The sequence below is a fragment of the Apostichopus japonicus genome, chromosome 10, assembly GCF_037975245.1.
Source record: "Apostichopus japonicus isolate 1M-3 chromosome 10, ASM3797524v1, whole genome shotgun sequence".
Classification (NCBI taxonomy): Eukaryota; Metazoa; Echinodermata; class Holothuroidea; order Aspidochirotida; family Stichopodidae; genus Apostichopus; species Apostichopus japonicus.
The window spans coordinates 9,490,029-9,506,556 of NC_092570.1; the positions used below are offsets into that span (position 1 = coordinate 9,490,029).

The 16,528-nt window shown below is 36.6% G+C and overlaps 1 protein-coding gene across 1 annotated transcript in view; it reads right to left on the reverse strand.

Moving 5' to 3' along the window:
* Positions 1 to 15,750, reverse strand: part of LOC139974939 (sodium/potassium/calcium exchanger 4-like) — a 40,339-nt gene extending 24,589 nt beyond the window's left edge. The window contains exon 1 of the mRNA XM_071982493.1: positions 15,590 to 15,750. The gene's annotated coding sequence lies outside the window, so the exon portion shown is untranslated. The remainder of the gene's footprint in view (positions 1 to 15,589) is intronic.
* Between the last annotated feature and the right edge of the window lie 778 nt (positions 15,751 to 16,528).

The following is a 16,528-nucleotide window of genomic DNA, read 5'->3' on the forward strand; positions in this document are numbered from 1 at the left end:
GCTATGTTTCTACAGCGTCATTAAGAAATTATACCCAATATATTTGGAGCTAGCTATAAGGTGTTAACCTAAAAGGTCCACTGCATTGCCAACATGCCATTACGCAAATCGAATCATTCCTAGATATGGCCAAAGTGAGAACAAAAAGCGAAAGGGAGATATGGGTAGTGTAAAAGGGAAGTAAAGAACGCATTCTTTACACCCAACCCGGCTAACTAACTCGAGAATACGTACCACATAACGACAATCACAAAAGGTGTTATATATATACAAATAATATATATATAAATAAAATATACATATAATATATACATATGATATATGTATATGAACATAAGATATAGATTGAACCCTTTGGTATTTTTGTTTACGTTCATACTGAAATGCGCTAGATGAAACAGATTTGATAAAACATCAAGAATCTGTTATTAACGGGGGTGTGGCGAGGTTTGGTGAGACGATGCTCTTTATCGAAAACCCTCAAGTGGCACTTTACATATTCGACATTTTCAGTTGGTTGTCAAACTTTATTTTGACATCTGTTCTTTTCTTCCTCCACCGTAGTACAACGTCTGAATAGAGTTGTCGACTCAAAAGTACTGTCACCTTTTAACCAAAACAAAATCATCCCTTACCGTTTATGACATACACAATACAGAGCATGTACTTAAGCCGAGGGCATTCTTCACAAAAATTATTCATATTTGGTAAACCTCTTAGACTTAGGTCTCAAACCATTAACTTCTTGTACCATTTCAACAAATTCGAAGAACAGATCGACGTGCATGCGCATGTCATTTTCAACACTTGTGGAGTGCGGTAATGAAGTGTGAAAGGTCTGAGAGGAAGCCACCTGCGTTCGTCGTCGTTCAACTTGACTTGTTTTGAACACGTTCTTTGGTTATATATTTGAAAATTAATGCTCTTTATGCAACCTGAACCAGTAACTTGTAATTCGCTGAAAAAACCTCCCACAGGGATCAATCAATTCCTCAATATATGCATCTGCAAAACCGACTTGTGTGCGTTAATATATATATATATATATATATATATATATATATATATATATATATATATATATATATATATATACGACTCCATGTACGACAACAGCTTGATCAAGTCTCTATATGACATACACACCAACAAAAACAATAATTCAGCTGGTAACAGGCAAATAAAGTAAAAGCAATTTTGTAACCTTTGTCAATTTTGTTTGGGCTCACCTCCACGGCTCGAATTACGTCGACTTCCCGCAAAATGCGTGGACTGGATATTACGCTACATTAAGAAATGTTGCTTGAAAATGGAAGTTTAATATTCAGCCTTTCCCTTTGGAGAGGAGATTGTCGGGTGACACTTTGATGACATGAACACATTAAATGATTTAGCTAAGAGGCCGAGACACGCATGGAAACCTTAATGAAATTACGTTGGGGGGGGGGGGGGGGACTCACCACTATAGATCCTATATATGACCTGTTATGGCCTTAAGGCATGACGAGCTTCCTTGGTGACGTACGTATTCAATTAAATTATGATCATACTGATATGTAGCGAGTTGTCGTGCCAAATTTGCCAACCTATCATTAAAGGTATCAAGACGATTATTATAAAACTTGGATCAAATCTACTCATGGTGAAACGGAAGTGCTGAACTAGAGTTAGCCTACATATTTAACACGATTCATTTAATTTTGTCTTTAGTCACAATAGATTATATCTCTGATATGGTAGCAAAACGCATGGGGAGCAGGAGAAATCGCGGTATCGTTGAAGCTCGAAGTACACGGCGTTAAGTGTCCTTTGCGACCTGTAGTTCCCCACGTACCGTAGAGTTTACGGAGCTAGTGTTGAACTGATTAGGCTAGTACTAAATGTGCGGGACTATACACTAAGAGTGCATTAGTTGTGTTCAGATATGTGCTGACTGGAGAAAATGTATTGAGAACTGCTAGTCACATACACGAAATATATATATATATATAGCCTATATATATATATATATATAGCCTATATATATATATATATATAGGCTATATAAAGTTTCCTTTGCGACCTGTAAGGCAAATATGTCACCAAAGCAAACATGTCACCAAAAACAGAACTAGTATTGTTCGATACAGGTGACAAAAGCCTATACTGTAACAGTGGAATTACCACCTTCCTTACCGGTTTCGAACCTCTGGACATACAATCAGCGTCCATGGCCAGGTGGTTATGGGTGTCCGCATATAAAGCGGGAGGCCCGGGGTTCAAATCCCGGTGGAGGTTGGAAGTTTTTTCACTGTTCTAAATTTTCCAACTCATTACGTTTTCAGTATATATATATATTTATTGATTTATATATTTCAAAAACAAGAACATTTCCTATTTGCGAGCGAGCTGTTTTGTATACGGTCAGACTTCAGTCTAGCATATCATGCAGCTCGGTTCAACCGACCGTATCAGCGGAGTGCCAGAAAGAAGTTGGGCAATCGACGATTCTTTGTTAATATTTTCAATACACATCTTAATTAAAACTTCTCCATTTTACGTCTTCCAAGTAATCACTCAAACCTGACTAGTCTAGTTACTTTAGTAGAGGGGGAAAAAATAAAGAAACAGAAAAAATAAAAATAAAAAGGCCATCTTTTACTCTTTGTGTAAAAATTTTTCTCTCTCTCTCGCTCTTTCTATGATATCATTTGTGATCTACACAAGACATCATTTTTGCAGCTAATCAACTCGTACAGGGAAAACAAATATTTACCCAGAAATTGTCATCAATCTAAATTTATTTTCTTACGCTCAATTGATTTTTTTTTTTATCCCGAGCCTGTCCATGCAGGGTAATGACTTTTTGTGATAGGAATCAATCGATAACACACAAAGTTTACCTGCTTCCCCCACCTTTTTTTTAAAAATATACAGGTATATGTTAATAACAAAAATGGCGAGCTGCCCAGACGTTTATACGGTAAATACAACATATGCAAGGAGCCTCGAGACCCACTTGATGACCTAAATTACACGATTAGTACTCTATGGGTTACAAGAAAGCGGCGAAAGTGCGTCGAGGCAGCTGGAAGTATAGAAGCCAATGATTGCAATTCATCAGAGGTACACTGTCCACACGAAAAGTTGTGCACAAAATAATGGCCTCGTTGTTAGGGTGCTGGATGCATTATTATTATGAAGGATAACTACAAAAAAATTCATTAAAAAAAAAATCTTGGTCAGACCACACCGTATCTGTATAATGTGTCTGAATAAGACCGAACACTGCACATAATATATGGTTATTATGTTATTATTTGAAGTCGCGGCACATATATTATATTGACAATGCATGCCCCACCCGTGAAAGCAATAGTTCATCGAAAATGTGTCGTTTACATGAAATTGTGCAATAAGAGGAAACCATTGTCTATTTGATATTCCCCTCCCCCCCCCCCCTCACCCTCCCTCAATTTAATTGTCGGTTGCTCGCCTGATATATACGCCAGGACTACTCAGACATCCGGAGCAAACTTATATATTGCAAATCAACTGGAAAATCCGACATGCAGTATAACTAATGGGCAGCTGTCGTCAACAAAAGTCGATAGCCTATAGTGGTCAACCTTGATATGTCTAAGCATGGAGTTGTTCTAATGTATTCACAAGCGGGAGTGACAACTGCACAAAGCGGTGCAATGAACATTCGTTGATTAAATAGACACCGGTACCTCTGTCAACATCATGACGACTTAACAATAACCAGGACGGAGCAACTGTCTTTCAAACAGCACGACAGTAATGTGTATAGCCTCACGGTGCATATTATGGGGTATTTGTGAGATAAGATGGGTGTTATATGCTTTAAACCAATTACGTATTATGATGCAACGAAATATTATTAACATCCGACTGCGTTAAACTTTTCACTCTACTTTTCTGTGCCACCTATAACATAAGCTAAATAACTTTACCGCGTATACATGCTAATATACCGGTCACATAACAGGAAATTGTATCACGACTATGTTTTCGTTGACATTTTCACAGCATGAAACGTCACCACATTTATCGTAGAGAGTAATTTACATGCACGATACATGTCTTTCTCTTCAACACTGCATTTTGAATGTTGACATTTCGAAAGACAAAATACACCAGCCATACAATTATGCATCTTTACAAGGTTCACCGGAAATGGAGATATGCCATCTCACCGTCTACAAAATTTCTGCATAAATAAAACATATTTTCTTTGTGAGAAAATTGTGACGATCTCCGTAAAAGCAAAAAGTATAAATTGGTATAGGCAATATACAGTAGGTTCGCAAAGATGAAATTGAATTTGATGAACTGAAAAGCTTGTCAGACAGTATTTAAAGTTGGGAATATTAAGCTAGAAATCAGTGGAATTGACACCTTAGACAGATGAGGTAATCATATATACTGGCTCCAAAATGTTAGCACGCTATAAAAGTTAACAAGGGTTACTGTACATCCCTTCCTATCAAAGCAGACAATGTGACGTCTGAAAAGTACCTCCATATCACTGAGAATTTTTGTAAAAGTTCGAACACGATTGACAATAGTTATATTAACGTTCTGGCACTTCTGGGTCAAAAGTGATATGAAGGCTAGAGAATTATGTTTTCCAAACATTGAGTTTTGTATTGCAACTGAGGAACTGAAATCACTGTCTCTGTGTCTTAGACTAAACAGTCCAGCCACTTTACTTGATGAGCCTCAGATGTTTTAAGTGTCATTTCTCAAATTTCAATGTGGTATCGAGCTGTATCCTGGACTGATAGCAGTACAGTACTTCTAACAAACTACAAACGTATCCAAATTATTTTTTCAGTCATACTTTAACTGTCCAAATTTAGCATTATATATATATATATATATAAATATATATATATATATATATATATATATTCGGCTACATCTTCTTATGCAAATTATTTGAAATTGAAGGTTCGCAAAATAGAAATATGTTATCAACTGCATGAAACATAAACAAACCACCCATGGCACACCGATCGTAAAAAGCAAACATGTTTAATTTACGTGCATGTATAGACTGAAGCCACGGACAAACTAAATGCGATCCCCTAATGACGTCATTGACTTGCATGGTCCGGCAAAGATGTCATTGATTGTGATGTAAAGACAAAGGAATTAAAGATATACAGGCGAGATAAATACTGACATGGGTGAGAATTTTTAATGGAATTTCAATTTGACTATATATATATATATAGCTATACTTACCTTGCTCTCCACACCAATTTATATGAGATTCAAGACACCTTTTTTACATTCTATAAAATGGTGTTAATTCAAGGTTCACACGGCGTTTACGGTCCACGCATATCACGTCAGAATTAATCAATGTAAGAAATGTCAAGCCAATTTTACTGACACCCTGTAAAGTACAGCGACATGTACATATGCAAAAAGCAGTATATTTCAAAGAGGCTGTATATATAACGATATAGTAGAGCTACAATGCGTAGGCTGGAATAACATATATAATAACACATAATAATCAAGTTATGTACGGTATTGTTGAAACCTATGTCATCGGTTAAACTCCATGCATCAAGGTATGGAATCCACTTATATCCACAATGTATCGTGATGTCATGTGGAACTTCACATTGTCAACACGGGATGATTTGGAAAGTTTTTGCCTATTTTTGTTTTTCTTTCTTTTCCTCCTGTAATTTTGCAACGGCGACCAAACATGTCATGAACCGCACTCTTGAGAGTAAAACCTTAAACTATGATTTTTTTTAAACCGAAAAGTATCTAATTTTGGTGATTAAATCATTATAGTATAAGTGTGAACAAGAAGCTGTACCGCCTTGATTTTATTTGAAATTTAACGCCCTAGATGCATGCAGACGGTTGAAAAAAAACTTACAAAAGAGAAACATCCCACTCAGCACAAGTATATATGTTATAGTCTCTTATATCATTACCACATTCTCAAATTACATGGCTTACATTTCCCAAATTGAATCAGAAAAATACAATCGTATTCGAGACAAAGCGGTCTTTACAGTGCCCGCGTATATATGCATAAGTTAACGCGATCGGAATACTTTTAAAATTAGAGGTGTTATTCGAATTTATTGTTTTTGTTTACCTGTTTCTCAAATTTCCCTCAACTTGCTTATATAAATGTCGCACTTTTTCTGACTGAAACGTTAACCTCCACAGAAACTCGAATATTAATACAAAATAGTTTTCATTGCTCTGGAACCCTTCAAGTTATGTAACATTCATTCGAATCGAAAATGTCACAGCAACAACAAAAAAGGAGGCGCCTCTCCACCGACGTGTTAAGGAATCTTCGTATGGTTGTCATAATCTGTGATAACCATAGAAGGCATACAACATGCTCCAGAAAGGATTCAATAAGCACCCCGCACGGTATCGATTCACCATCCTCTCAACAGACAAAGTATACCTGGCGTATATTCTGTTTCCTTTTATAACATTTTTTAGGTTAAGAGCTGTTTAGCCTTTCTATCAAGTGTCTGTCGAGTGGGGTATCTCTGGCACTTGTCCTTGTTTACTCGAACAGTACTGCTGTCGATACAAAAAGCCCTTTCCGACAGGGTAAAAAATACAGGTTACCGATGAGGCTGGCGTATAAATCGTATGTAGTATACTCTCAATCGGGCCAGAGTTCTATAGAATAGCAATAGCCGATGTACGTATACGGACCCCATGTTACGTAACATTGTCATGGAGTTGGAAGCGTACTCGGGGGGTAGGCGTGTAGCCAAGGACGAAGGTCATTTGTCTCCCGGCAACCAAGAAGTTTTATGATGGGGGCAACGCAATCGGCGCTCTATAAACGAACAAGAGGGGTAGATGCAAGAGAACTGTTGCCCTATTGAAAGTAATTTGAAGTGACATCGATCGTCGATAGTTGACAGCAGACAAGTTATTATCTAGCTGATAAAAGGGCCTTGAATTTAAGCTATATCGGGCCGTATGAGAATGGTGCGACATTCAGTGTACACATACCACAAACGAACATATACACATTACATATACACACGAAGTAAAGATGGGATTACAACGATCGTTATGCTTGTGAAGATATGCAGTATAGCCAAATGAACGAAAAGTCACGAATAGCCTATTTATTGTATTAACGTTTTCACTGATGCATGCGTTGACGCCTTGTAGAGATGGAAGAAAAAATAACAATAAGTAACTTACACTTACAAAGATTAACGGTACCGTATATTGTATCCTGCTTGTGAATAAAGTGTTCTGCGCGCCTTATATTATGAATATTCTTCCCGCCTGCAAAATGGATTTAAACTAAATCTCATCTTATACTAATAATATAAGTCACTTGCACAGTGACGTTAAGTACTATATAAGGCAACTATCGTTTTGGAAATCCCAAGTTTACGAAACTTGCATATCGTCGCGAGGTAGTTTTCCTCTACACTTTTCCATTTATATCTATATTTGAAATTGAAACAAAGTGTGTAACGAAATTGGTTTCACACATCGTATGCTTCTTGAAGTGATGACAATACACACAATATGAATTCAAAGCCAGCCATCGTAGCTGGGCGCTAAACAATTGACATGGAGCGAGACAGCAACTGAGAAAAATGAAAAGTGAAAAAGAAAAAAAAATATTGACCAGGGCGTGCAAGCAGAGATCAACTCAATTTAACGAAATGCTCCAGCCCTAGATTAAATTATGTTATGCAAGGTTGACGTCAACTTCATTCTATCACAGCTGTCACGTTGCCGTTGCCTGGTTATGTAAAAGACCACTAGGGAAATTTCATTACATGCAAGTAGTACCCGTGTAAAGTCTATGATGACATGCGTGCAATTTTCCGCTGCTCTTGACACTGATGAAGTATAATAAGGTTTTTCCTCGATGTATGGATTAGGCCAAAGCCTTTTTTTTATATACTTTTGTTGTTCTTTGTTTTCTTCTCTGCTTCTCACGTTCCCGCCGTGTACTAATGTGATAGGTTCTCAACATCTTGAGTCTTCCCCCGTGGTCGACAAAATATACATAATACACTATACAAAGCATACGAGACAAACAAGATTTATTCGCAGGAATTCTTTAGGCACACACATACATGCATATATATATATACACACACATATATCTATATATATATCTATATATTTATACATCTATATATATATATATATATGTATATATATATTTATTTAATATATATATATATATATATATATATATATATATATGTGTGTGTGTGTGTGTGTGTGTCAAAATAAAAAATTAACAAAACTGTTAGCAAACTGCTCATCCACTAAAGACCATGTGTAAGAATGTGTAACAGTTGAGGGCCTGACGTTTCGATCCTAGCAGGTTCTTCTTAAGAGGCTGAAGAAGATCCTGCTAGAATCGAATTATCAAGCCCTCTTATATTTACACATATATTTATATGTATGTATAAATATAGATATACTATACATGCAAAGCATTACAAACATCTACTGCGAGATGGTGTTGTTAATAAAGGGGACTTGAGTCTGTTTTTCAAGTAATTGGACCTGTGGATTAGCTGTGTAGAGCTAAGATTGGGTTGTTGAGAACTCGGACTTTGACAGTCAGGACTCAGGAATACTATTACAGTAATTCTAATTGAGACCACCACAAGTCCAGCAAAATCCCTTGAATTCGACTTTTCGGACTCGAACACAGATGTACTGGGTTCGAATACAGAACTTTGGTGTGATTGCAGCATTTGCAGGGTGCATTCGTTTTAATTTTGAGTTAAAATCTCATCAATGACCATTTAAACAAAGTAAGTTTATCAAGCAGCTGGATGCGCTATAGTGTCTAGCATACAGTATTACATTTTAGTCTCTTCCTGCATCAGGAATAGACTTCACTTAATATAGGAAAACATAAAACACCTTTATGGCATCAAATAATGTGGTTTACACTTACAAATATACCAAATGGGTCTTATCATGATGAATGTTGTTTGTTAGAAGTAAACTGATCAGGGATTAGAAACTGTAAACCTGAAAGGATTAACTGTGACAGTCAGGCTCATCCAAGGGATTTGACATCTTTGCGGACTTGGTCATAGAAGGAGCACTCTCGACAGAAAACATTGTTTAAGAATATAATGGAAGAATAGAGCATATTATATACACACTGACTCAAAACAGTCTTCTTTTGTTTTGTAATGTTGCATGGTTAAAGGGATGACACACCCAAAATATGAAAGGTGGAATAAACAACTGTAGTTACTGTCGCTCTTTCGGTTCAAGTTAATCTCACAGCAGAAACACTGAGAATTTGAGCAAACAACTGAAAGACTGCATCTCTTTGGTGAACTAACTTGTATTAACATTAAGAAGGCTGAGCACACCCCTCCCACCCACCCCCCCCCACCGCACCTCCTTCCCACAACACACCTTCAATAGACCAAATGAAGTACACATATATGTTGAACATAATGCTTGATTTTATCCTAGCACCTAAAGCCGAAAACTGCTCCAAAGTAAAGCTTGAAATTGCCCTCCTTTAATGGCTAGGAACTTATTAGTCTGCCAGAAATGGATAAATATCAAATTACATCTATATATTTATATCTCATCTTCTGCATTAATACATCATGTATAACCAGGGATGTACCTGTCAGCTTACAAGGTCTCTCCAACATGACGATCTATAAAATACATTACAGCTGGCAAGTCATGGCCAGTCCATCCCCGTGCAGATTAATGGTAAGTATACACGATATAATTAGATGACCATACTCAGCAACCAGGTCTACAAGTTGGCAATTAGCAAAATGACAGGACTATACATCTGCTCGAACAAAGGCTTCTTTGGCATTCACGAATAAACTGAGACATTTCTACCACATCCTACTTCTACTGGTAAATGCTGTAATATACATATATATATATATATATATATATATATATATATACAGATATATATATATATATATATACAGATATATATATACAGATATATATATACAGATATATATACATATATATATATATATAATATATATATATATATATATAACACAATATATGTATATAAATATATAAGTCTATAAGCCTCCATGGCTTCTTTCGCGAGTTCCTGCTTGCGGGAAGATCACATATACATACATACATACATACATACATACATACATACATATAGCTTTCAAATTTGTTCATTTGCATAATTTACACTGTACACTTCAACCAAATGAGATCATTACAGTGATGACAAGGCCATGGAAAGATAAACAGTGCTTAATTGCAGCAATTTCTCTGAATGCTTTCTTGAAGCTGCAGCATACTTTGCTCTTGGTAAGTTATAGCAAAGGATATTCTGGTCGACTGTAGTGTGAATGATCAACTTAGTTTACACAAATTGCATATACCTATTAGGAGTGCTCATTCAATGATAGTTAAAGGTGATAAGTAATCATAACACAGAAAATTGATCTGAATTTCTATTTCTTCTGTTTGGATTCATAGGACACTGAATGGTTCCAATAGAGTGCACAGTCCAAGTTGTGAAACTTTTTGAGTGATTGGTGGGTGGAACGGTACCCAGGCTCTTACTCAGTAGTGTGCACAGGATTTCAAAGGTAGAGGAGTGGTGGGCAAATTAAAAAAAATCTCCCAGACTGATTTAGGCAGGGGAATGAATCTTTATGGAAGGGCAGAGGTGATTGAAAGATTGGATAAGGGAGAGTGTGCTGCCTTTGGGGTCGTTGCAGCCGAACCCAATGAAAATTCCCACCCCTCTCCCTCCCTCCCCACTTTGTGCATGTCTCTGCTTTGGCTGGTTAATTGTAGATTGGATGCTCTGACATGCTTATAACTCATATTCTCTATTAGATATTCTTGGCCTCTATCTCTAATAGCAGCCATCTTGCCAGTTGCACAGTTTTCAAAGTGACAAGCACACCCAATACTTGAAATGGAAGCTTTGAGAAGAGCATATTAGGGGTAGAGATATGGGCAAGTATAGGGGTAGGGAATGAGATTTGGGGAGGTCAATGGACAAGGGGACAGAGATAAAAAAGATAGTGTGTGGTTTTTAACAATAACTTACTGTTACTGTTTCAAAGAAAAGAAAGAAAGTAGCATATTATGTAATCTAAAGGTTCTTCTGCCTAGATGCCAGACACAGTTTGTGTTCAAAATGTGAGAATTGAAGGGTTGGTTAAATACCATATTTCATAACATCAATCTTGATTACATTTTTTCCCCTCTCTCTTCATTTCTAAGGCATTGAAGTCATCTCTGACAGACCAAATTCAACAACGTATAGAAGCACCGGTAAAACTGCTCTGTCAATTAGTCATTACGGTAATTGATTCAAGCATATTTCAAGGACAGCTCTAGGTTACTTAGCATGAAAAAGTTACTTCAAGTCTCGATACGTGTCTGCTGATGAATTTCGGAAAATAAACTTCCGAAGCAGATTCAATGTTTCTTGTTTCTAAAGGCACTCTCACCAGGTGGGTTAATGGAGAAAAGCTGTCGCAATTGAAAGAAAGAAATTTATTTTCTGTTGCCGTTATGGTGTGAAGGAATTACCGTAATATCACTGCGAACGCCCATATCAGCATGCTCATTACACAAAATGTTACCTATATATATTCCTATCGTCCACTCATAAGTTCTATGCCTAACGGTCCTAAACAAAACCGAAAGATTTGATCTGTTGGGCGGGACTTTTGAATTTTGAGTGAAGGTTGTAGAACCTACGCACTCGTTAAAAAATCTGGCGAAATTTTTTTTCAGTTCAAAATGTACAATGACAGATAACCCAATAAAAATAATGATTATTAATATGAAAATTGCATAGAACGGTGTTATTTTCACTGAGCTTTTAGGGCAGTAAGCTGGAACGGTCAAAGTTAAACTTTGGCAAACACACTTTACTGAGACTTTCATGGCAAACTTCTGGCCTAGATGGAAGAGGAGACTATTTTTTAAGGTCTACTATGTTCATTACAGACTGTCAAATACCATGCATCCATAACCTGGGAACATCAAATTTACTTTTGAAGCCAAATCTGCTCTCTCTCTCTCTTTCTTGTTTCTCTATCCTCCTCAAGATGTATGACAATGTTTTACTTGTCCTTCCCTTTGTATTTTCTTTCTTTGGCTATATTAACACAGACTTAAGTCAACTGTACATGATAATCATGTAAGGCAAAAGCAGCGAACTGTGAGTTAAATTTACTGTACTACAAAGAAATGGGAAAAACAGTGCAAGGTCACAACAACTTGAAAACGCCCTTGGGGATTTTTGTAACACACTGTGTGTTCATGGTGTTGTGAAACACTATTTGAAGCTAAGAAATATTACTACCATGTACAACAAATTACAGTGAATTCAGTTAAAATTTTCACAATGTACAGAAAAATTAGGTATCTGCAGCAAATCTGTGCGGGAAGTACTGGAATGTGTAGTGACTGTGTACTGCTTAATATATAATAATATAAATAGTTGTCTGATGATCGCTGCACACTGCAGGCGTGAAACTCGAGTAACAACATACCACATTGTTAACAACATATTTGGATCTAATTGGATTGGATATATTGACAGAGTTGAGCAAACAAGTGCATTTGTTGAAATAATTAGAAAAATAGGCCTACTTATATTTTGGGGGTTAAATAGCTGAGAGGAAGATGAAAAAAAAGGGATTTATATTCGTTATACACAAATGATATAAACTGACATCAACTAACAAGATAACACTCAATGAACAGTGAAACATACACTCGCGAGAATTAGTCATTTAAAGCCAAGGTTAAAATTTTCAATTGTCTATAGTTTGCATTTTAGAAAATTATTCTATGCGGAATGCACTGCACAGCACGTTTCTACTATTTGTATGGTTTCCAGTCCCTCAAAGGTCAGAAGTTGTATTAAAAATACAGCATTGACAATCAAGGTACTGTACAGTGACAGCTAGTGTTAAGATCATACCGGAATTCATCATGAAATGAAAAGCATCGCAGAATTTTCATTGCAAATCAGAAGAATCACTACATATCATAGCGAAAGCCGTCAGCCTAATCGATGTAATTAATTTAAAATTTAGTTTGTGAACAAGAGCCTTTTTTCTCTTCGCTCTATTCTCAAAAGAAGACTGATCTCAACTATATAGAAAGCAAAGATAACGAAATCGAGAAGCATATACTGGATACAAAATGGCTTGCGTTAAGATGTAAATGTCAATTGCTACAGCCATCTACTGTCTGACATGATTGGAATAGTTTCGACAGCAGGGGAATATCATTTCCCAGATGAACATTAGTGTCAAGAATACTTTACAAACAAAAACTGTATACATTTGATAATGCACACATCATTGTTTGTGATTTGTACCATCTGCAACTAAGAGTCCACACATCATTACAGTTACCTATATTTTTTTTTTTTTTTTTTTTTTTCCAACCCATCTGGTTGCAACCATTTTACTTGACATCTTTGAAGCATATTATTATTTAATATTTTCCATAGTCCATACTAGTATCCTATCATAACTTTTTTATATATTCCACTAACTTTATATTGAGTAACTGTTTATATTCCATTGAGACCACAAACTACTTAGGTAAAGGATACTGTATATCACCTTTATGTATATAATGCAACTGCTTCTGTGCAAGTTTCAAAAAATATAGTACACATTCAATTTATACTAGCATACAGTAGGTACAAAAATAAAGACAAAAAAAAAAGAACTGTTTCGAAGCATGCTTACTTTTCAGATTCTGAATTTGATTTCAGGGTGTGAATATTTAACATACTGCACATGACTAAGTTGCAAAATTTATCAATTGGAGAGAGAGATTGCAGCTGCCACATATTAAAGCTTTATTTTGATATTTTTTTGTTTCTCCTTTGGTAAAAAATCAAGGAAGTTAGGGAACGCATTTTCACTAGAGTAGTTTTAATATGCTTGAAAGAGATGGAGAAACAGTTCAATATTATTCACAACAGGAAAGCTGCAAGAAATGTCATAAAAAATAAAACTAAATATATAAATATATATAAATAAGAAGAAAAAAAACATGACTTGCAAAATAATTACAACGCCTGTTGAAATATTTCCTGCGGCAGCGTCGCCAGACCTAGAGTATTTTTTTGTCACTTCTGATATTGATAAAAAATATTGGATTTAAAGTAATAAGGCTTTCTCATCTTAATAAATTAGTAAATTCACTCCTAAGGAAACAAGAGTTGTGCGTTCTTTTCTAAATCACTCTTTGGAAAATTACTCCAGAGGTTGCTGAGGAAACCAAAAACAAACGTTCAGACCAAATTCACTTGCTTTGGGTAGAATTTTTCCAGAATTTTAAAAGTAGAAGTCATATAGTCTTCTAACAAATCAAATACCCAAAATGCTATGCATTACAGACAAGATAGCAAGCTCTTTGAATCACTGTATAAAGAAGCTGTTATATATACTATCCTATAGATGGCTATATACTTTATAATACTTAAAAATGCTTGTAAAGGATAGTGGTGATGATGATCTAACTGATTCTGCTCAGTGGCTTAGTTCATCAATTTCATCAATGGTTTGACCAGATTCCACCAGTAGAAGCAGTGTAAACAAACAAAGAAATGTAAGGCTAAGAAAGGATTCGAACCAGTGACCTATAGATTACAAGCCAAGGGGTCTACCTGAGCTTGCCAGCTCTTAGTTGGTGGTGATCCCTACATAGCGATTTCTATCATTGGAGCACCAGTCAGAAGCCAAAGAACATTGCATACTGTGTAAAGGTCGAGAGTCAAACTGCTAAGAAAAATTTCCCCAAGTTCATGTAAGCTGTGAAGTTTACTGTTTAATTCCATGTGGCACTTTTTGGTTAATGCTTTGTAGATTAAAATTGCTATTGAAAAAGTGGTTACAATTTGACTTTCAACTTCAAGCATGGCAACTACAGTGTCTTTCACTGCAGCTAGGCTACAGTACATGTATGTATAACACAGTATGCAAATTTAGGGGAAACACAAAGCTACTGTACACCAACTTAAAAAAAACTTTATCTATCTTATCAAGTTGACTAGGCATAACATTTGGGTATTGGAAGGACCAGGACATGGTAGTTGAATTAGCCTATGCCTAGAATAATCAGGCTAGGCCTACGATACTAAATTACTATAGCCATGTCAAACACTATAGACATAGTGTGACTGTATGTGAGAAGTTCCAACTCCAGTTACTAGTTTGGTCTGGCATAAGTTACTGCCTCACTGGGTGTATGGGCAAGAAACTACGTCTAATTTTCGCAAAAGTGACGAGCTAAGGCAGATTACTCAATGTTATATACTTAGTTTTAATAATTCGAAGCCAAATATTTGCTAAAGAACCGACGTTGATGTGACTTGGCAACTCCATGGTTACGGTACACAACTGTAACTTAGTGTAGGTCTCGGTGCCTGTAAAAGTTATAGGCATCACATACATTGACAGAACGTTGAACCTAGCCTAACTTTTACTTTTAACCGTTAACTTAGACCTTGTTGCACTGGCTTACTGCCTAGTAATGGAAGTTTCAAAGAGATAAGACCAACACTTACGCTGTTATAACTTGCTGTCTACATCCTGAAAATTAACACCTAAAATGTGAACCGTATTAGAAATCTTTCTCTTTTCATTCGGACAGAGCTGTGTTGCTGTCCACCATGGGCCACACGCATTTCTTACGTTTAGTATTTTTGTACTGTGTGTTCTGTTGCGCGTCAGATGTTTGCGCGTGTAGTAATAAAATAGTGCATTCTTGTTGTTATGATAGTGCTCTCTCATTGGTTACGCAATGCTTTCAAAGAGGATGCCAAATAAAATAGGGACCAAAACGTCACAGTGGTCCTTGTCATTCTGACTAATTGTAGTTATTTCTGAAACTCAGTTAGCCATCCTGAAATACGTGATTGTTCTGGGCACGCTATGTTTTGGTAACTTGAACATGTACCAAACTCAACTGGAGTTTGAAAATTACCGTACCTTCTGCTGTAAGTGGACCAGAGTAAACGTTTGGTATATAGTCTATACATTCCCAAAAGAATGCCTACTGGTACACGGGAAACATTGTAGCAACTACGCCCAATGTGACGAAATAAGGTGAATGAAATCGTTAATAAAAACCGTTGCAATCGACCCCAGGTGCGTACTAGAGTTGCAGGATTGGGGGGGGGGGGGGTGGGCGGGGGGGGGACGTCAATGAGTCCAAGAGGAGGATGTCTCCCCTATTATGAAAATTTTGTATTTTGTATGGGTAAGGGGACTATGAAGCAAAATGGTGCTTATTCTTTCCGTTATTTGGACCAAATTACGTAAGAGCCTACACGTTTCCATTTTTAGCAGTGGCGTAGGAAGGTACTTTTGAGTGGGGGGCTGAAGACTGATGGCCGGCCTGGGGGAGGGGTCTAAGGGGAGGGTGGATTTTTTTTTGCATTTCCAGGTGGCCTCAGATGCAATTTGGTGCAATATAGCACACTTCAACCCACCCACTCCATTTT